Below are 22077 nucleotides of genomic sequence, written 5' to 3'. Positions count from 1 at the left end.
ATCAGACAGTTTGTTTGTTTCCTTCATGGACTCTATACTAGGCAAGCCATTGTCTAAACAAACTATCAGCAGCTGGATTTCCAAGTCCATTTCCTTTTGTTACTCGCACCATGGCAAATTCTTGCCTTCCTTTCCTAAGGCTCATTGTACTAGAGCAGTTGCCTCCTGGTTGCCCTCCTACAAAAGGGTAGATTGCAGAACCATTGTGGAAGCTATGTGGTCCTGAGTCAACAATTTCACTAAACACTACAGGATAGATGCTTTTTCCTGGTCCAGGGCTACCTTTGCTAGGTTAATCCTTTCTGGACTTTTGGACAACTCTCACTATTCTCAGCTATCCCCCATTCTGTTCCCTTTAAGGTTTGTGAGTCACCTATTTGTTTGGAGTACTGCACAGTGATTTTAGTCAAGACATAGTACAGTTGTTTAAGAGCTTACCATAACAGTAGGTGTCAAACTGATCACTGTTGCAGTAGTCCTCCTGACCCTCCTTCCCCCTTTCTTGGATTTTTCACTGTTTTTTATTTGTCCTGTCTAGCAGACCCCAGGACCGAGGCAGCCCCGTCGTCTCCAATAGTCCCCCTTGTAGCAGAATATTACTGTTTCTCAATCAAATGTCTTCAGGGTGCTGGCTTGAAGATAGCGTGAAGATTTACACTCACACATCCATTTCTGTACCCCTGTGCCAGTGAGCTGAGGTCATACCTCGAACATATACTCCAGGGAAGGTTAGAGCTGTAGTACCCTTGCAAGATGTCAGCGGTGAAAACCCATCTGTTTGGAATACTGCAGCAGTGATCAGTAGGACGCCTACTGTTATGATAAGCTCTTACACAACTGTATTTTTGGCTCGTTAAATATCTGAAGATGATGGCCAGTGCACCCTTCATACTAGTAATTTTCTGGCACCAAAAGGTTGATGTCAGCTAAAGGAGTGGGGGAAGGAAGGGCTTTGGAAGACTGGTCAGCCATTTGGCTACCTATATGGATGAAATACTCCTAAAAGTAGATGTGATAAAAGCAATATGCAGTATTATAATGGATCAGGATTCATCATGCACTATCACAAGTAAACAAAAAATACCACAGGCAGAAAAACTTAGAAGAAATATAGATAAATATAAAGGAAAAGTACAAAATAAGCAATCTATTGATGACCCAAAAAAGTTTTATGGAGAATTGGGAAATAATTGAAAGACCACGAAAAAAAGAAGAAATAGATATTTTTTGAAGGAGTATTTATGAATATCTTGTGGAACATAACAAAGATGCTAAATGGATAAAAGAAGTAAAAGAAAGAATAAGATTTTCAAAGATACAGGATATGAAATGGGATGAAGTAACAGCCAGAGAGATTGAAACAAAATTAAGAAAAGCCTCGAATTGGAAAACCCCAGGCCCAGATGCAGTATGTAATTTCTGGCCAAAAGTATTAACATCTTTGCACAAAGATCTAGCCATGAATAAGAACTATTTATATGTGCACCTCAAACAGACACCAACCTGGCTAACATGAAAAATAGTGCTGCTACTTAAGAATGAACCTGTAAGCTACCCTAAAGATGGTAGATCAAGTTGCCTTCTGACGATGTATAAACTATACACTGGATTTGATGCCAGCAGAGTTTATAGTCATTTAGAAGAAATCTGTACTATGCACAAAAAGAAAGTAATATGGAACAAAGGATAATTTGTTGTCAAAATCATAGTGAACTGTGAAAAGGGGAAGAATACAAGTATGGCGTGGACTGACTACAAAAAAAGCATTCATGGATAAGAGTGCTTAAAAATGTGTAAGATGTACCCTATACTGATAAACTACATCACAGTGACCAGGAAACAGTGGTAAGCCACTTTGCAGTTAAGCCATGATAAAGGTCAAATTATTATTCCAGAAATAAAAATCCAAAGGGCTATATTCCAGGATGACTCCGTCACCGTTGCTCTTTTGCCTTGCCTTTAACCTATTAAGCTGTTTACTTAACAGATTGCATCATGGCTGTAATTTGGTTCCCAGAAAGCAACGAAGTCTAAAGACTTCACATCTTCTTTGTTGATTTAAAACTCTATAGCTCATCAGACGAGGAACTGAAAGCACAACTGCAAGTAGTCAAAACTTTTTTTTCCAGATGATATAAGAATGTCATTTGATCTTGTTAATGTTCAAAAGCAACCTTTAAAGCAGGAAAGCTGCAGCACCAAGAAAACATCAGTTTGGGACAAGAATGTGATATAAAAACTGGTGCAAGAGGGAGTGTATATTAATATTTGGAAACTGATGAAGGATCAATAATAAAACGAGAACAAATGTGAATAAAACTTGGTAAGGAATATTTTAGAAGACTTAAATTAATCCCGAAAACAGTTTTGACATCTAGGAACAAAATTCGAGCTATAAACCAATTTGCTCTTCCTGTCCTAACTTAAAGTTTTGGAGTGACTGACTGGCCCCAAAAGGTATTGGATGGATTAAACATGAAAACAAGAAGGGATGCTTCATGCTCACCAAATGATGTATAAAAATCAATGCATACCAAGACTAGATATTCCCCGTTCTGAAGGAGGTATGGGCCTACTTGAAATTGAATACATGTATAGATCTGCAATTGTGGGACTGCATACATCTGGTGACCTCACAAGACCCAAACATAGTGAAAGTTTTGAAATATGAGGAGAATAAATGTACAATGACTTCCCTTCTAAGTTTAGCAGAAGCATATCGGCGTCAAGCAGGAATGGAAATCAAACCAGAAGTAGATAAAAATTAGGCAGCAACTGAATGTGCCAAAAAAACAAAAAGAATATAAGGTGAAGGATCAGATGAGAAGGCAGCAAATGCAGAAAATCCATAAATGTTGCAAGAATAGAAAATTTCTGGAAGAACGTCATGTTAATCAGGATCGAACGCAGGAGTGGTTGAGAGGCAAATTCAAACCAAAAGATGAAAGGTTAATATTGACGGCCCACGATAGTGGACTATCTACATGCTGGTTTACACAGCCAATTAAACGTGGGAAAACAGAATTGGAAACAATTGCACACCTTGTTGCTGGTTGTGACATACTAATGGCAGAAGGACTGTATACTGAAAGGCATAATAATGTGGCAAGACTGTTGCATTGGAGATTGTGCAAACATAATACTGAAGTAGGTGAAAAACACTGGAAACATGAGCCACAAAGCACCATAGAAAATGATGGTCTACATCACATGGGGGTCACACATTACTAACAGTTCAAAAGATAAATGCGAGAAAACCAGATATAGTGGCCCATGAAAAGAAGCAAAAAGTAGTATTGATGTTTCTTGTAAATTGCTACACCCAGAGACTACAGTCACCTGCGTACAGAGAGACAAAGTCATAAAGTATCAGGATTTGCAGGCAGAAACGAGAGCAATGTGGAACAAAGATGCCCACACAGTTCCAATAGTAGTAGGAGCAACAGGTCTTATTAAAAAATAATCTACAGTCGTATTTAGATATGTTACCAGTACATGCAACTCCATACGAATTGCAGAAGGAGTCATTACTGGGCACATTGTGGGTGCTGTGAAGAGCACTTCTGGCTGACATCAAAGACTGAAACTGTACTAATTTCAAGAACTTTAATCATATTCGACGTAGAAATGGGGTCCATTCCCATCATGGTGTTAGAAACCCAAAAGATTTGGAGAATTTTAAAAAAAGAATATCCCAACAACAGTGAAACTACGTAAACATCCATGTTTAAGTGCCTAACACAGCTGCACTTTCGTCTTCTCTGCCACTAAAATGGATTTCAAACAATGCTCCAGTCCAGAATTCGAAAGACACCACCAGAATCCAATGTAACACAATGAAACTTTTATTATTCCACTCAGATTAAGCGCTTTCGTCTTTCTGTATCCAAAGACTTCATCAGAATCTGACAAAAAAATTTAGCAAACACCTTCTAAACCTATTAAAACATGTCACCTGATCCAAGCTAATTAGGTTAAAAACTCATTGGGATGAACTTTCCCCCTTTTTAAAAAAAAAAAAAAAACACTTAAATATGCTTTTGGAAAACACAATAATTAAAACAATGCTTGTACAAAAATATACTAAAATACATGACATCCTAACATTTTGTAGTCCTAACTAGTTGAAAAGATATTAATAAAAATATTAAGTGTATTGTAAAATATATTAATTATACACTGTATGACTTCAATTAAAAATAAAGCTAATGCTTGCAAAATCATTTAAACCAGGTGGACTACAAGCTGCCAACCTGATTTGCCATTTTAGTTCATGTGCTTCTAAAAGATCCTGCCAAGGACCCCCTCTAGGATTTTTTTCCACAACATCAGATGTTAAGTTGTCTATCTCGCCTTCATTCTTGCTGGTTGGGGTTCGGAGCCGATCCTTGGCTCCGAATCGGCCATCTTCAAAAGCTCGAGAGCTGCTTACTGGATCGAGGCCCCCCCCCCATATCCCATGATGCCTGGCGGTAGATACCCAGATCTCGTTTGCCGCTTCTGCTATGAGGTTGCATTTACTGGCTCAGGTCGTATTTTTTCTCTCTATTCATAATATTTAGGACTTTTTTGTACTTTATCAGATATACACTTATTGTCATAGCTTAGCTGTAGGGTCTGTGGTAGTTTGTTAGTGTTAACCCCCCCTTAAAAACTTGTTTTCTCCTTAGAGAGTTTTTCCTCTCCCTTCCCCACTCCCGTTTGCCTTTTCAAAGTAAGCCAAAGTTAGAGGCTTATCATGGTTTTATTTTGTTAAGGTAGACAAAGTTCATTAGAAATTGTGGTAGTTTGTAGGTCTTATATTATATAGTGTGTGTGTGTGTGTGTGCTGTTAGGGTGTGCTAACTTGTGTGGTTTGTGGATTTTTTTTTTCAGTTACCTACTCTCCATTATACTTGTTCTTTGTATTTGATTTTCCTTCACAGGAATGTCTAAAGACAGTGTTGGGTTTAAGAAGTGTGACTCCTGCTGTCAGAAAATGTCTCTGACAGATGGTCACACTTCTTGTGTCTACTGCTTGGACTCCCTACACCAGCAGGACTCTTGTTCGGTGTGTCACGCCTTAAGTCCAAGAGTCCTGCAGGAGCGTAGGAGTAAGCTTATCCTTAGGGGTTTGCTTAAACCTGAAGGATCACCGGCCAGGACTCAGTCAGTGAAACCTTCTAGGCCATCGAAGCCGTCGGCTCCCAGTTCGGAGCCGTCGCCGGGTATGGCTTCTGCCTCAACTTCGGTTCCGGCTGGAACTGAAGCACCTATCTCTACGTCAACTTATGCTCCGACCGGAGCCGAAGTACCTATCTCTCAGTCGGCCCAGACTCTTCCGTCAGAACCGCCAGGGAGTCGAAAACACTCCAGGTCACTATCCTTGGAGTCGATGCACTCGGCTCCAGGGTCACCCTTACTGCAATCTGAGCGTAGTCATCGGTTCCACTCTTCTCGGTCATCTAGGTTATCTGACCATGATTTGGAGAGAGTGGTGAGCAGGCTTTTAAAGTCGCAGGCCCTGGCAAAAATGCTATCCAGCCCCCCTCATCAGGGCTCTGCTCTACCTGTTTCTCCAATAGTTCCTCCTTCGACTCATCCCTTGAGTTCAGAGGCGGAGCATGCTGTGGCTGGAACCGTGGGTCCATCGGCGCCGATACCTCCCCTTTCAGTTCCGTTGTCGGCTCCGATCTCTTCCATGGTGCCGTCCTTGGAGGGATCTAGGCGCTGGGACTCCCTCGTCAGCTCCGAGGGGATGAGTGGCATCAGACCCTTGTCTGACCCTGTTCTTCCTCTCGGAGCTTCGGCGCAGGTGAGTTTGGCTCGTACATCGGCTTCGGAGCCGTCTCTCTTGGTGCCGGGAAGGATTCCGGTCTCTTCGGAGCCGAAGCCTTCTCGGCACCTTCGAGGTCATGAGGAGTGTGCTGGCATCTAAGTCAGCCTCATGGTCAGCCTCATCAGCTCCTCCCCCCATGGTGCCTGCTCCTGCCTCTGCCCCTCCTCCAGACCCCAAGCTTGGGGAACAAGCGCTGCAGGGCACCCCGTTGGGTGTATCTTCCTCTTCCGAGGCCTCCCCCGTTCATTCAGAGGAGCCCCCTCGAAAGAGGAAATGCACGAGGAAGCATGTTGACTCCCCTGAGTCTGTCACTTCAGATACTGACTTGGAGGAGTCTGAAGGGTCCCAGAGATCCCCCTCTGAGGACGTCCCTTTCTCAGACATCCTTGAAATCCTTAGGCAGAGGGGGAACTGGACTACCCTTAACCCTTACAAGGATGAATTGGTATTCCTGGACGCGTTTGGTTCCCGACCCTCCACCTCCTGGGTGTCTCCGCCTTTCGATCCACTGATGTCGGTTGTCGTTCGAAAGGCGTGGTTAGCACCAGACTCAATGGAACCAATTCCACTTAGGCCCGCAAAATTCATCACTGCCCCTCATGACAAGCAATTTCTGACCAAGGGTGTTCCCGTGGATGCCATGGTGGTAGCAGCAGCCACTAAAAAGGAGTTGGCTGAAACTTCTTCGTCTGTCCATCCCCCTAATAAGGAATCTAGGATGATGGACAGATATGGGAAGCGGATGTTTTCCTCAGTGACCTTTTCCATGAGGTCTCTGAACTATTTGTGCCATTTTACCTGCCTTCAAAGGGATCTCCTTAAAGAGCTAGGAGATACCCTTCAAGATCCATCAGCTGTGGGGGCTCGGGCTAAGATTGCTTCCCATCTGGCAACTCTAAATTCTGTAGTAAACTCCTCCATGCGGCTTATCTCTTATGCAGCCGATGGAGCGAGTAGGGCCGCAGGCACAGGTGTGGCTTTGAGTAGACACACTTGGATGCAGTTATGCAACTTTGCGGAACCCTTCAAGGAGTCTTTCACCTACACCCCCTTTGATGGTTCTGCTCTGTTTGGAACACAGGTGAAGGATACCCTTACCAGGTGTGAGCAGGTAGGCAAGACTCTCTCTGCCGTTGGAATCCGTTTTTCCACTCCTTCAAGACCGTATCAAAATGGTCAGAAGAGTGGGAAGATGTGGTTCCGGAAATCCTAGGGAGCCGTGCCTGACACACATGGAGAGTTCCCCTCCAGGGGCAGAGGAGGGAACAACAATAGACGCCGCCCTAGGGGCAGGGGGGGGGGGTCTGCAAAATCAGGGCCAAAGAGAATCCTTCTCTGACGAGCCCTTTCAGCATCCCTGAAGTGCTGCCCGACTGTCCACCTTCGGAGGCAGTCAGGGGAAGATTATCGCTGTACCCAAAAGCCTGGCAAACTATAACACAAGACAAATGGGTACTTTCTGTCATATCCAAAGGCTACAAAATCCCCTTCTTTTGCACTCCACGCTTTTCCAAAAAATCCTTTCCAGATGTTCCACCCAATCTAAGGGATCAAGCAGTTCAAGAAATTTCAAAACTGCTAAGGAAAAGAGCCATCCAGTCATTCCCAGCAGACCAACAAGGATCCGGAACTTACTCAAGGTTCTTTTTGGTACCAAGAAAGACAAGGAGACTGGAGACCCATTCTGGATCTCAGCAGACTAAACAGGTCTGTTCAAAGAACGAAGTTGCAGATGGTCACGCTACAGTCCATTTTACCCTTTCTGGGACATGACAATTGGATGTGCTCCAAAGATCTTCAGGATGCATACTACCATATCAAAATGCACACACGTTCCAGAAGATTCCTCCGCTTCCGGCTGGGAGCCGGTCATTATCAGTTCAGATTGCTGCCCTTTGGTCTCACCACAGCCCTCGGGGTGTTCACCAAATGTTTGGCAGTGGTCACAGCTCACTTGAGACGGCAAGAATTCCAGGTGTTTCCATATTTAGACGACTGGCTCCTTACTGCAACCACCAGGCATCACCTGCTGCTAGCCAGAGACTACAATAGCCAAACGTTCTCCACTCTAGGCATCACAATAAATTTTGAAAAGGCTGCATTGCCGCCTTGTCAATCTATCACCTTTATAGGCGCAAATTTAAACACAAAGGACATGTCAGCGACTCTCCCAGTAGACAGAGTGTTAGCAATTCGATGACATGTGCAGGTCTTATTAGGTTGCAAAAAGATTCAAGCCAGATTTGTCCTAAAAACATTGGGTCTCATGGCAGCGGCTATAATACTAGTCCCCCTTGCCCGTTTTCACATGAGGATTCTTCAGTGGATGTTGTTCACACAATGGTCCTTCCAGCAACTCCCAATGTCTCACATGATGATGATCACACAGTCATGCAAAAACCAACTTGTTTGGTGGATGGTTTCCCCATCATTACACCAGGGCAGACCATTCGTTCTTCCTTCTCCAGTAGCTACGGTGACCACGGACGCCTCCCTGATCAGGTGGGGCATTTTCAGGGAAGAGCAGTCCAAGGCACCTGGCAGCCTCACGAGTACCATCTGCATATCAATGTCTTGGAGATGAGAGCCATGCTTTTAGCTTTGCAAGCTCTTCAGAACTCTTTTCCCACCGGGACCATTTTATTTCAAACAGACAATATGTCAGTGGTATGGTACATCAACAAGCAGGGCGGAACCAAGTCATACCCCTTATGTCGAGAAGCGCTCAGACTTTGGCAGTGGGCGATCTCTTTCCAATGGTTTCTGATAGCAGCGCACATCCCTGGGAAGTCCAGCGTTATAGCAGACAGGCTGAGCAGAGCAATTCTTATGCCTCACAAGTGGTCTCTCAATCAGACTGTGGCGGACAAAATCTTCTGCAAATGGGGTCAGCCTTGCTGCGACTTTTTTGCCACCCCCTTCAACAGAGAGTGTGACAATTTCTTCTCTCTCCTTCCTCTCCCTGGACACCTCCCCAGAGATGCTCTAGTTCACGATTGGCCCCAGGGACTTCTTTATGCATTCCCTCCATTTCCCCTGATTCCCAAACTAATTCAGAAAGCTACCACATTGGGATGCAAGATGATCCTCATTGCCCCTTACTGGCCTCGACAAATTTGGTTCCCTTTCCTGCATCATCACCTTCTGGAGCAGCCCTGGACCCAATTCCAGACCTCCTGATCCATCAATTGGACGGGCTGCACTAATCTCTTCAATCTTTCCAGCTCGCTGCTTGGTTTCTCCACTTCTGAACTTAGCCAGGCTTCCCAACATCTCCCATTCAGTGCATGAAATCATCTTATCCTCGCATAAGTCGACCACTAGGAAAACGTATGCTTGCAAGTGGAAACATTTTTCCTTATGGGCAGAGAACAGGAATATAGATCCCTTTTCAGCCCCTGTGCACCATATTGTAGAATTTCTAGCAAAACTTTTTCAAACAGGATCCTCTTCTGCCACGATTAGGGTTCAGCTAGCTGCAATTTCAAACTTTCATACGGGCCTATCTGATTCCAGCATCATGTCCCATAAACTTTGTAAAGCCTTTCTTAAAGGGACCACTCTACTCAGGCCCCCAGTAAGAGATCCCCCGCCTCCGTGGGATCTGAATTTGATTTTAGCTTCCCTGATACTGCCCCCCCCCCCCCCCCCGAACTGGCAGCTTCCTGTTCCTTGAAGTTTCTTTCTTGGAAAACCCTTCTTCTAGTCTCAGTTGCGTCGGCCAGAAGAGTTTATGAACTTCAGGCTCTTTGTGATGTTCTTCGTCTTCCCTTGCTGCAGTCCTGACTATTGGGTATAGTCAATACCAGAGTAAAGGCGTCAGGGTACTACGCGCATGACCGATGCAGAAGCAATTTTGAGTGCAGGTTGGCGTTCTGAGATTTTCGAAACCGGAGTTTCAGACCGAGTACAGAGTTGAACATTTTGGTTTTTCTTGCCTCAGTATATTACCGGATGTCAGAAAAAGTGAATAACTGTATTTCTTGTGGGAAGCAGATACCGCATAGGGATTATCATACATTGTGTATACCTTGTTTAGGGCCTGAACACGACGTTGTTGGTTGCCGCTCTTGTGCTAGATTTAAACTATTAAGAGGAGGCTTGATTGTGCTAGGTTAGTGTTTGGGAAGCCGGATGCTCCTGCTTCATCTAAGAAGCGCAAGGACAAAACAGTGAAGTCTAGGGTGAGGAACCGGCAGTCCCGGACGTCGGTCCTTTAGAAGGCTCAGGGGAGCCAGAGGTTTTGCCAGGAGTCTCTATGGAGTCTCAGGCAGATACTTTACTGTTACAGGATGTGCCCTCTCAGGAAGTAGGCCAGGCTGAGGGGCTTCTCAGGTAACTGTTCTTCCCTCTCTTCCCAAGGTAGTTAGGGCCTCTCCTTCTGTTTCCAGAGCTTCTTTAGAGGAAGGCCAAGTTCAGCTTCTGTAGGGGCTTCTCCTTGCATTTCGCGCTCTGTGCCTAAGAAACATATGCTTAAAATGGCTGAAGATTTGATTACTCTGATTAGAGGTTCTATGCCCCCTCCTGATAAGAGGCCTAGGGTGGAACAGGAGTTTGATAGTTTTGAACAGTGTTCACAAGCTTCAGAGTCTTCTGTGGAAGACTTGCAAGAGTTTCCTGCTTATTCTGATTCTGATGTGGATGATTCCACTCCTTCAGCTTCTCCTCCTGAGGATTTTTCATTTTCAGAGACTCTTCACTCCATGAGGGAGCACTTTAAATGGGAAGGCCAAGATTACTCTGACTCCAGAAAAAGGCTTAGGGAATTCTTGTTTTTGCCTCAGCATAGGCCCTTAGCTATTCCTCCTGTGTTGAATGTGGTGGAGGATGTTTTTGCAGAGGCTTCTCTGAACCCTGATTCCTTGCCTCCTGCTCCTGTTAAGCCTGATAGGTATTATAGGGTGCCCGAAGCTCATAAGTATTTGTTTAAGAGTCCCAGGGCGGACCCAGAAACTGTTTCTCAGGGGCCTAAAGGTGTTAAAGCTTCTGTTGTTAAAAATCCTGTACCCTCTGATAAAGAGGCAAGGGCTTTGGATAGGTGGGGTAAGAAAGTATATACTTCTTCCACTCTAGCCATGAGGGCTTGAATTGTCAATTTCATATGCTGAAATATCAGAATTATCTCCTTTCACAATTGAAATCTAAGGTGGATGCTTTGGCGGAAGGTATTGAGTGTAAAGAATTGCTGGATTTGGTTCATGTGTCTGAACAAGTGGGTAAGCATTCTTTGCAGTGTGGTTTTGATGCTGTTCAGGCCTCCTCGAGGGTGGCTGCTACTAGTTCTGTTCTTCGCAGACATGCATGGTTGAAGGATCAGAATTTAGCTGAGCATGTTAAGACCAGGATTTTGGATGCTCCTTTACAGTCTGATGTGTTGTTTGGACCGCCTGTGGAAGCAGTTTTAAAGAAAATGGAGGACAAAGCTAAGTCTATGCAGACTGTTAAAGATTTTTGCAGGTGCAGCCTCCAAGTTTAGTAGAAATTGGCCTGCTAAGGTGGACATATCCTGCTTATGGTTCCCAGTCTAGGGGTAGATCTAGACGTGGTAGGGGCAGGGCTCAGGGTTCTTTAGGCCTAGATCAGACAGTTCACCTGCTCAGACTTCTGGTGAGGGCAGGGGTCAGTCCTTCGTAAGCAGAACCAATGACCTGCCCTTTCAGCTGCCAGTGGACTCTCGTCTGGCAGCTCCTTTGGGAGGAAGATTGTCTCTTTTCAAAGAAAATTGGGATTTAATCACTCAAGACAGATGGGTGCTGGATATCATTCATCACGGGTACAGATTTTATTTCCACACAATGCCCCTTTCAAAGGCATGCCAGATGTTCCTCCTCCACAAAGAAAAGAGGCTCTCAAGCAAGTTTCTCAGTTACTCCAGATAGGGGCTATTCAGCCAGTCCCTGTGTCAGAAAGGGATTTTATTCTCGCCTGTTCCTAGTACCAAAGAAGGGGAACACGTGGAGACCAATTTTGGATTTATCTCTCCTCAACACTTATCTGGACATTCCCAAGTTCAAGATGTTGACGTTACAGCAACTGTTACCTCTGCTGGGCAAGGATCACTGGATGGTAACTTTGGATCTCAAGGAAGCTTACCTTCATGTGCCCATAAGGCTAAGTTGCAGAAAGTATCTGCGGTTTCAACTGGAGATTTTCATTATCAGTTCTCTGCATTGCCCTTTGGCTTATCTACTGCCCAGAGTATTCACAAAGGTTCTGGCTCCAGTGATAGCTTACTTCAGGCTTCAAGGCATTCAAATTTATCCTTATTTGGACGACTGCCTGATTCTGGCTCAAGAAAAAGAACACCTTCTACAGCATCTGGAATATGTCATAGCAGTGCTAAGATGCCTAGGGTATTCTGTGAACGAAATAAAGTCCAGTCTAGTACCCTCTCAAGACATGTGCTTTCTGGGTGTGAGACTGAATACAGCAGCCCAGATGGCCTTTTTAACCCCGGACAAACAACAGAGTCTGTCACTTTACTTCCATCAACTATCTCATCAGTCCGTGCTGACTGCAAGGACAGTCCTTCAAGCATTAGGGTTCATGGCATCTTGTATTCTGGTGCTTCCCAATGCCAAACTGCATATGAGGAAGCTGCAATGGTATCTCAAAATGTATGGACACAGCACTGCCAAGATTTGGACACTGTCATTCAAATAATACCTTGCCTTCAAAAGGAATTCTTGTGGTGGGCTCAGGAATGTCACCTAAACAAGGGCCAGAGGCGTCAGATTTTAACGACAGATGCCTCGGACACTGCTTGGGAGCTCATCTAAATGGAAAGTGGATACAAGACAAGTGGCCTGCCAGACTACAGCATCTACATATCAACATGAAGGAGATGTTAGCAGTCCAGTTTGCATTGATGGCGTTCAAGGAGTTACTTCTTCCAGGGCAGGTGTTGATTCTGACAGACAACACAACTGTCATGTGGTACATCAACAAGCAAGGGGAACACATTCTTATCCTCTATGCAGGCAAGCAATGATTTTATGGGAGACTGTTAAGCCTGCAACTGACTCTTCAGGCAAGGTTTCTGCCAGGAGCACAGAACTCCCTAGCAGATGTATTAAGCAGACAAATCATGGATCCCCACGAGTGGAAACTGGATCTTCATGTATTTCAGAAATTGACAGTGTCATGGGGAACTCCAGACATAGATCTGTTCGCTTCTCCACTAAACCACCAGCTGCCAAAGTATTGCACAAAGGGGTTTCATCACACAGCTTGGAAAGTGGATGCTCTGTCTTTCAGTTGGAAAAACCTTCATGTCTATGCTTTTCCACCTCTACCTCTTCTTCCAAAGGTATTACTAAAGGTCAGACAGGACAGGCCAAGGATGATTTTGATAGCTCCAGATTGGCCTCGCAACACTGGTACCCACTTCTAAGGAGTCTTGTAAAGAAGCCTCCATGGCCTTTACCTCTGATTCCTCATTTGTTATCTCAGAAGGACGGTCATCTGCTCAATGTCAAGCTTCAATCTCTCCATCTCACAGCTTGGCATATTCTGTGTTGAAACATGGAAGGTCTCAGCTTCCTCAACAAGTTTTAAATGTGATTATGGAAGCTAGAAGGCCTAGTACTAGGAGAGTGTACGAGAAAAATGGAAGAGATTTTTATTTTGGTGTACAGCAAAGAATTTGGAGATTTCAGAGCCTAATTTGAGTGTGGCTCTTCAATATCTTACTGAGTTATTGGACAAGGGTTTGTCTTTCTCTTCCATAAAGATTCATGCTGCAGCAATTTCAGCTCACTATGATTGTGACCCACCTTTGTTTTCATCCTTTGTTCAAGCAGTTTCTTAGAGGGGCAAAGAATATAAGACCCAGAGCTCCTACTCCTGCTTGGGATCTCAATTTTGTGTTGGAAAAACTTACTCTACAACCTTTTGAGCCGGCAGCTACTGCTGAATTGAAATATTTGTCATGGAAGACGGCTTTTCTGTTGGCTATTACTTCTGCAAGAAGGGTGTCTGAGTTGCAGGCCCTTATGGCAGTAGAGCCCTTTTTGATTTTCCATAAGGACAGGGTATCATTACGTACTAATCCTGCCTTTATGCCTAAGGTGGTTTCTAGTGTGGCTTTAAACCAAACTATTCCTTTGTCTACGTCCATTGCAGATCCTCAAAATAAAGGGGAAAAGATTTTGCACACTTTAGATGTACACAGGCAATTGCGTTATTATTTGAGCAGGACTAAAGATTTTAGGCAGTCTCAGCAGTTACTTGTTTCTTTTGCTTTAAGTTCACAGGGCAAACCTGTGTCAAAACAAACTATTTCTAGGTGGATTGGCTTTTGCATTGCATTTTGTTATTCCCATCATGGCAAACAGGTTCCAGCTGGGATTAGGCCTCATTCCACTAGGGCTACTGCCACTTCAACAGCATTTCTAAGAGGGGTGGCAACTAAGGATATTCTGGAAGCAGCTACTTGGAGTTCAGTGCATACTTTCTCTAGGCATTATCACCTGCCTATATACTCTAAGTCTAGAGCTGGTTTTGCCACAGCTGTTTTACAGGCATGTTGTCAGCTCCTGCTACTTTATAATTTGCCAGCCTCCCTTACCTCTGCTTTGGGATTCTACCCAATAGTCAGGACTGCAGCAAGGGAAGACGAAGAACATAGTACAGTTTTGTACCTACCATAAATGTAGATGTTCGAGGATTCTGCAGTCCAACCCTCCCTCCTTCCCTCTGTGTGTCAGGGTGGTTGTGTAGGTGCCTTTTCATGCTTATATTTTTGTATATATATTGTATATATATTGTACATGTTTATTGGTGCAGGTTGTTTTTGGGACTTGTCTTTTTGGGTCTTCTGACATCTGGGGCAAGAAAAGACTGAGGAAATGACGTCGGTCATGCGCATTAGTACCCTGACGTACTGACGTCAGTCTAAGGCGCCATGACCGACGTCAGCCTTATACTCTGGTATTCGGGCCGACTGGGACGCGGACTATACCCAATAGTCAGGACTGCAGCAAGGGAATCCTCGAACATCTACATTTATGGTAGGTACAAAACTGTACTTTCGTCCTCCTTACCTAGTTTTTCACAATGATAGAGTTTCTCTTCGGACTAACCCTTCCTTTCTTCCAAAGGTTACTTCTGATTATAATTTGAATCATTCCATTGAACTACCTGTGTTCTTTCCAAATTATTCCACCAAGGCAGAATACAAGTTACATCAGCTGGACGTTCATAGACAATTACGCTTTTACTTGCATAGAACCAAGCAAATCAGAAAATCAGACCAGTTGTTCCTGTCTTACTCTGAGGGAAAACAAGGCATACTGGTTTCAAAAGTCACCTTATTTAGGTGGTTGACTTCTACTATTACTTTTATATATCAGTTAAGAAATAGAGCTTCCTGCTAAACCCAAAGGTCACTCCACCAGAGCTCTAGCTACTTCTGTGGCTTTTCAGGCCAGATTGCCAATGGAAACTGTTTGTGCGGCAGCTACATGGGTTAATCCACATACCTTCATTTCACATTATAAGCTGGATGTGGCTTCCAGAAGCAGAGCTGATTTTGGTTCCACTGTTCTGAAGAGTCTGTTCCGATGATCCACCCAGGATTGAGGTTCTAGGGACGCTGTCCCAACCAGCAAGAATGAAGGTGAGATAGACAACTTAACATTAAGAAGTTATGTACCTACCATAACGTTCCATGTTAGTTGTCTTCTCGCCTTCTTTCTTGCGTCCCACCCTCTATCCCCCCATCCTAGTAGACCGAGAAGAGTTCCTTAGGTTTGTTTATCAGTGGCTGAGTCTTCTCTGGCTATTACTTCTGACGGTCAGTCTCTCCAGTAGGCTCCTGTATCCTGCTACATTTACTGTAGTATTATAATTGTTATTATGTCTGTAGTTAGGTTACCAAACGAGATCTGGGTATCTAGCGCCAGGCATCATGGGATATATGGGGGGCCTCGAGCTAGTAAGCAGCTCTCGAGCTTTTGAAGATGGCCGAGTCGGAGCCGAGGATCGGCGCCGAACTCCAACCAGCAAGAAAGAAGGCGAGAAGAAGACAACTAACATGGAACGTTATGGTTGGTACATAACTTCTTATTCTCCAGAACACAAACTTGTGTCTTGCGTTTTGACCCAGATGTTTAGCCAAAGCATTGTTGCATTTTAATTGTCTCATATCTAACTGATGTTCATATATGCGATTGGACTATTAAGAATTGCTTAGAATGGAACCCCCCCCCCCCCCCCCACCAGATGTACCCGAAAGGTTGGCACCTACAAGTGTGGTTCATGTACACAATGTATGTACATTCAGGAAGAAAATACACACATCAATGGAAGACTTTTGAAACCCAAATTGTACTGTAACTGTAACACCAAAGGTTTAGTGTATGTTGCCACATGTACTGAATGTTCAGGATTTTATGTGGGTAAAACCCAGAGGCGATTTAGAGATTGCATATATGAACATCAGTTAGATATGAGACTTAAAATGCAACAGTGCTTTGGCTAAACATCTGGGTCACAACCCAGGATACAGGTTTGTGTTCTGGGAAATTGATGTTGTGGACAATAATCCTAGAGGGTGTCTTTGGCAGGATCTTTTAGAAGCACATGAACTAAAATAGCAAATCAGGTTGGCAGCTTGCAGTCCACCTGGTTTAAATGATTTTGTGCAAGCATTAGCTGTATTTTGAAATTGAAGTCATATAATGTATAATTAATGTATTTTGCAATACACTTAACATTTTTATTAATATCTTTTCAACTAGTTAGGACTACAAAATGTTAGGATGTCATGTATTTTAGTATATTTTTGTACAAGCATTGTTTTAATTATTGTGTTTTCCAAAAGCATATTTAAGTGTTTTTTTTTTTTTTTTTTTTTTTTAAAAAGGGGGAAAAGTTCATCCCAATGACTTTTAACCTAATTAGCTTGGATCAGGTGACATGTTTTAATTAGGTTTTAAAGGTGTTTGTTAAAATTTTTTGTCAGATTCTGATGAAGTCTTTGGATACAGACAGACGAAAGTGCTTAATCTGAGTGGAATAATACGTTTCATTGTGTTACATTGGATTCTGGTGGTCTCTTTCGAATTCTGGACTAAAATGGATATGTTTGTGTTTTCTTAAGTTTGTTTTGAGTTCTCTGTTATCTAAAGTTTGCATTTGTGGTCTGGATTAATTTGAGGTTTTTCTTTATTTGTTGACCAGGGATAGTTTGTCTTTTTGACGCAGCTAATTTTCATCAGAGGCATGAATACAAAATGTGGATAGTTAGAGAAAACTATAATTGAAATTATAGTAAAAACTTTATTTAGGTATGGCAGAAGTGAAACAACATCTTCAAGGTGGTGCACTGTCAGTGGCAGAAGCCACATGTCTAACCTCTTCTGTTTCACCAGCTAGGAGTACCCCCAGTTTGATCCCACAGATTCCGTTTGGCAACTATTTTCCCACCTCCACTCCTCATTAATGCTGTCAGTTCCGCTCTCCTAATATCTATTGTCTGAAGAACTATGTCAGTGGCTGTGGGGATTACAGATGTCTATCTTTTATTGACGCATGTCTTTGCCACCAAACTCGGTGAGTTAATCATGACACTACTTGAATATTAGTTTTGCTGTTTTGACCACCCCAGTAAAAATAAGGGTTTATCTAGTCTCATTCCCCCACCTTTAATCTTTTTAATTAAAACTGTTATCTGCTCTTTAAAAGTTGCTAATACCCCACACTCCAGAAGATGTGCTCCCATGTGTTTGTTGACTTATTAAATATCTTAGCTACCTTAATTGTTGTGTATAAGTAACTGTTAAGGCAATTCTTTCCAAAAATTTTAAAATGCTTTGACTTTGTGGCATATCTGGGTGCCAAACAGATCTCCCACCCAGCACTGTGCTGGGTTTTTGATTGATATTGCTTCATAGTAGCTTTTTACCCTGCCACTTAAATACTGCACTCCCTGAAGGAAAGTTTGATATTCCTGACACAGTCAGTGACCTGCTTGGATCTTTTGGCATAGCCTGAAGTAGATGGTTTCTCTATTTCCTGCAAGTCCGTATTTAAACCAGTATAAGTCAAATAGAGCTGTTGCTCATGGTCACACAGTGCCTTCGCTTTGCTCAAAGGAAGAATTTCCCATAACTTACGTCACTGTTGCCAGTCTAGTGGTGCTTTCCATTAGGCTAACCACTTTAAGATAGCCTCTCCCAGACACTATCAGTTCTACCCATCTGTTTCACTGATTTAGAAAAAATTTGCCCTGCTGATTAATTGTGTGTAGAATGTATGGGCAGATCCCACTCTTTTATCTCAAATGTTTCTATTTACACCAGGACCCAGTTCTTCTACCCCATTTATTAACTTCTCCTTTCTGTAGGTCCATATCTGATGATTATCTTTGTGTTTCATTGTTATAGCCATAACTGATGGGATTTCCTGCCGTGGAAGCGCTTGTTCAGCCTGACTACTAGAGAATTTTCTCCTCTCCTGCTGAAGCTGGAAGAAGCCCTGACCGATGTCAAGACTTCTGGCTATAAACGGGGTCTCTGCCAGCATCATAACTTCAGTTCTTTCTTGCTGTCGAGACTGAAGCAGAGTGCTAGTCAGTGCATTGGTTGGTCTGCACCAGAGAAAGAAAATGTCTAAAGCCAAGAGTACCACATAGGGAGCTTTTCATATGTTTCTTGAGTAATGTCAGAGAAAGTTAACTGATCTGAAGTAGGGACTTCATTTGTCAGCATCCTGTGGGTCTTGGATCCGATATCGGATCCAAGCCGGCAACTTGTTTCATAGCTAATGGATCCAAGCTCCTAGCTCCTCCCCCCACCCATAATCCCCTGCCAACCCTCCATGACCTCAGATCTAGTTTGCCGTGCTTGTGGATAGCTGGATTCCATTGAGCTCAAGAAAAAAATCGTCATTTAAGTCTGTTTTTTCTGTCAAATTCTATACCTTATTTTAAAAAATAAAGTGTGCAAGAGTTAGGTTCCCTGTAGTATAAAAAATTTTCTTTTACTTAGTTTTTTCCCTCCCTTCGCTGGTCGTTAGTGAGTGTGTGTGTGTTGTGATTTTGCGGCCTGTGTGTTTGTGTAGCACTACCTTTTTTCTTTTAAGTATGGCTGAGGCCCCAAAAGCCATTTTTTTCTAAATGTACGGAGTGTGGCCATAAGCTCTCCCTGGCTGATGGCCACACTCGGTGCGTTCGGTGCCTTGGGGTTGAACACCTCACCTCAGGCTGTACCATTTGTGCAGCGTTCAACCCCAGGACACTGAAAGAGCAGAGGTCGAAGCTGGTCCTGGTGGGACTTTTGCCCCCGGACTCTGCTCCGGCCTCCACTGCTCCCGTGGCACTACCACAGGCTGTGGTTGTTGCCACTCCTGCCCCCTTCCTTCGGCCGGGATTCAAACTCCTGCTAAAGCGCCGGAGGACAGGGAGGCTAGGAGGGAGAAACGGAGGGAGAAGCACCACAAGTGGTGGGCCGAGGCCTCTGCTTTGGCCCCGCCAGCTAAGCGGGCTTCTCCCTCCACTGCTTCTAGGTCTCCTCCTCCTCGGCTCCAATCTCCTTGTTTCTCCCCAGGGCCCGAGGAGGAGGAGGCCCGATCTCCATCGAGGTCATCGAGGCAGCATTCCAAGCCTGCCTCGGTGGCCTCTTCGAGATCAACGTTCAGCATGTCTGATGCAGACTTGGACTGGATGATGCAAAGATTCATCCAGGCCCAGCTGCAGATGGGAGTGCTCTTGCCCCCCCCCCCTTTGGGGGGGAGCTCGACACCATTTTTCGCTCCAATTGCTCCTTCTCCGACCCGCTACCCGGGTTCGGAGCATTCGGAGCCGAGCAGCGTTGGAGCCGGGGGTGGGTCGGCACTGACAGTACTTGGTACTTCGGATCCGACCCTGCCCTCGAGCCTGTCGGATCCGACCTCTCGGAGCCGTGGCCCGAGCTTCGGATCAGAGGGATTCAGTGTGCCTTCGGCTCTGTCCAGGTCGGAGCACACTGGTCCTTCGGATCCGATGGTCTCGGTGCCGGTTCCGATCCCTTCATCGGATCCGAGTGGGAGCCGACTCTTGGAGCCCAGAGAGAATGGTTCCCCCTCGGCCTTCGATGTAGTGGAGAGGGCTCTGTTGAGAGCATCCGGACCCCCGGCTCTTGTCTCGGCTCCACCCTGCACTCCCTCTCTGCTGGGCCAGGCTTCCATCACCCGGCCTAAGGGACAGCCTGCTTCAACGTCCCAGGTAGTTCCATTGGAACAGGATGTTGCTGGCGAGGCCTCCTTGGACAGCCCCCCCGAGGAAATGCCCCGCAAGCGTAAGTGCAAGAGGAGGCAGGTGGACTCCCCTGAGTCCTTAACTGAGGACACGGACTTGGATGAAGGGGAAGGCTCCCCAAGATCACCCCCTGAGGATGTCTCCTTTGGAGACATCATGGAGATGCTGAGGATCAGAGGTGGGTGGTCTGCCCCCAAGTCTTCCTCCGATGAGTCCGTGTTTCTGGAGGCATTCGAAGCAGGCCCGTCTACCTCTTGGGTGTCCCCTCCGGCCGACCCCTTGGTGGACCTTATTACCACCAGGGCGTGGAAGGACCCAGACACCGTGGAGCCAATACCCAAATGCCCGGACAGGATACTAAGCCCTCCCTCAGACCGGTCGCACTGGAGCAAGGGCCCCCCCGTAGATGCCATGTTGACGGCAGCCACGAAGAAGAGAACCCCTCAGTCCATCCACTGATGGACCGCTTAGGTTAGCGAGTTTTTAGTTCAGCGACCTTCTTGGTAAGGTCTCTGAACTATATGGCACATGTCATCAGGATGCAGCGGGAACTTATCAAAGAAAATGCTGCCTCCCCCCTGAGTCCATGGCGGAGGACAAACAGTTGTACTCCACCCGAATGGCCACTCTGAGATCCATTTCAAATACCTCTATGCGGCTATTGTCCCACGCCACTGAGGGAGCCGCTAGGGCTAGAGGAGCGGGCCTAGTCATGAGACGTCAGGCCTGGCTCCGTCATTGTGACTTTGCGGAGCCCTTTAAAGCGTCTTTTGCGAACGCCCCTTTCGATGGTTCTGCCCTGTTTGGCAAAATGGTTCGCGAGACACTTGTCCAGAGCGAGAAGGACGGGAAGACGTTGTCTGCCGTCGGAGTCCACTTCTCTCACCCCAGCGGTCCTTTTCGAAGAACCAAAAGGGTTAGAAGAAGATGTGGTTCCGGAAATCGCAACATTCCCAACACGCTCCGGACAACCAGTCCTTCCGTGGCAGAGGAGGACAAGGAGGACGCTGCCCCAGGGGCAGAGGGGCTCCGAGAAACTTTGGGTCCAGAGAACCTTTCTCTGACCGGCCCACACAGCAGCCCTGAAGGGTTGCCCGACTGCTCCACTCTGGAGGCAGTCGGGGGGGGGGGCGCTTCTCGGAGCACCTAGCGGCATGGGAGTCCATCACGACAGACCGCTGGGTGCTTCGATTTATATCGAGAGGGTACAAAATCCGATTACTTCATCTCCCCAAATTCAAGAACCTCCCCGATGTACCACCTGATCAGAGGGAGGCTGCAGCCGCAGAAATTCAGCAGCTGCTAAGAAAAAGATCCATCCAGCCCGTCCCCCAAGACCAGCTCGGATTAGGGTTCTACTCCAGGTTCTTTTTGGTGCCAAAAAAGACGGGGGACTTGAGACCGATTCTAGACCTTTCCCCCTTGAACCTGCCTGTAACCAAGGAAAAATTCCGAATGGTCACTCTTCAATCTATTCTCCCCCTTCTAAGGGAGAACAATTGGATGTGCTCTATAGACCTCAAGGATGTGTACTACCACATTCTAATGGACAGACTATCCAGGAGGTTCCTCTGCTTCCGGCTGGGAGCCAGTCACTACCAGTTCAGGGTCCTTCACTTTGGCCTCACCATAGCCCCCAGGGTGTTCACCAAGGTATTAGCAGTGATTGCGGCCCACCTGAGACTCCAGGGAATACAGGTCTTTCCGTTCCTGGACGACTGGCTCCTGACCGCCCCAACAAGGCATCTACTTTGCTCAGCCAGAGATTTCTTTCTCCGCCTAGCCCCACAGTTAGGCATCACCATCAATGCCGACAAATCCTTTCTGGCCCCGACAGAAGCCATAGAATTCATAGGAGCCAGAATAGACACCAGAGAACTACAAGCCTTTCTAACATCCGAACGACTTCGGAATTTGCACCTTCATGTGCGGGCTATCCTCCAATCAGAGACCCCACTGGCGGAATTGGTCCTGAGGGCGCTGGGCTCCATTGCAGCAGCGATAACGCTCCTTCCATGCA

The 22077-nt window shown here is 45.4% G+C and overlaps 1 protein-coding gene across 1 annotated transcript in view; it reads left to right on the top strand.

Annotated features, from left to right (window-relative positions):
• The window catches only part of LOC122792405, a 2471936-nt gene that overhangs the window by 358447 nt on the left and 2091412 nt on the right, over positions 1-22077 (top strand). The window lies entirely within an intron of this gene.

Source organism: Protopterus annectens, chromosome 1.part2 (genome assembly GCF_019279795.1).
Source record: "Protopterus annectens isolate FY-2018-M chromosome 1.part2, PAN1.0, whole genome shotgun sequence".
NCBI classification, from domain to species: domain Eukaryota; kingdom Metazoa; phylum Chordata; order Ceratodontiformes; family Protopteridae; genus Protopterus; species Protopterus annectens.
Note: the sequence above shows the minus strand (reverse complement) of the source record. Positions and strands in the feature narration are given on the sequence as shown.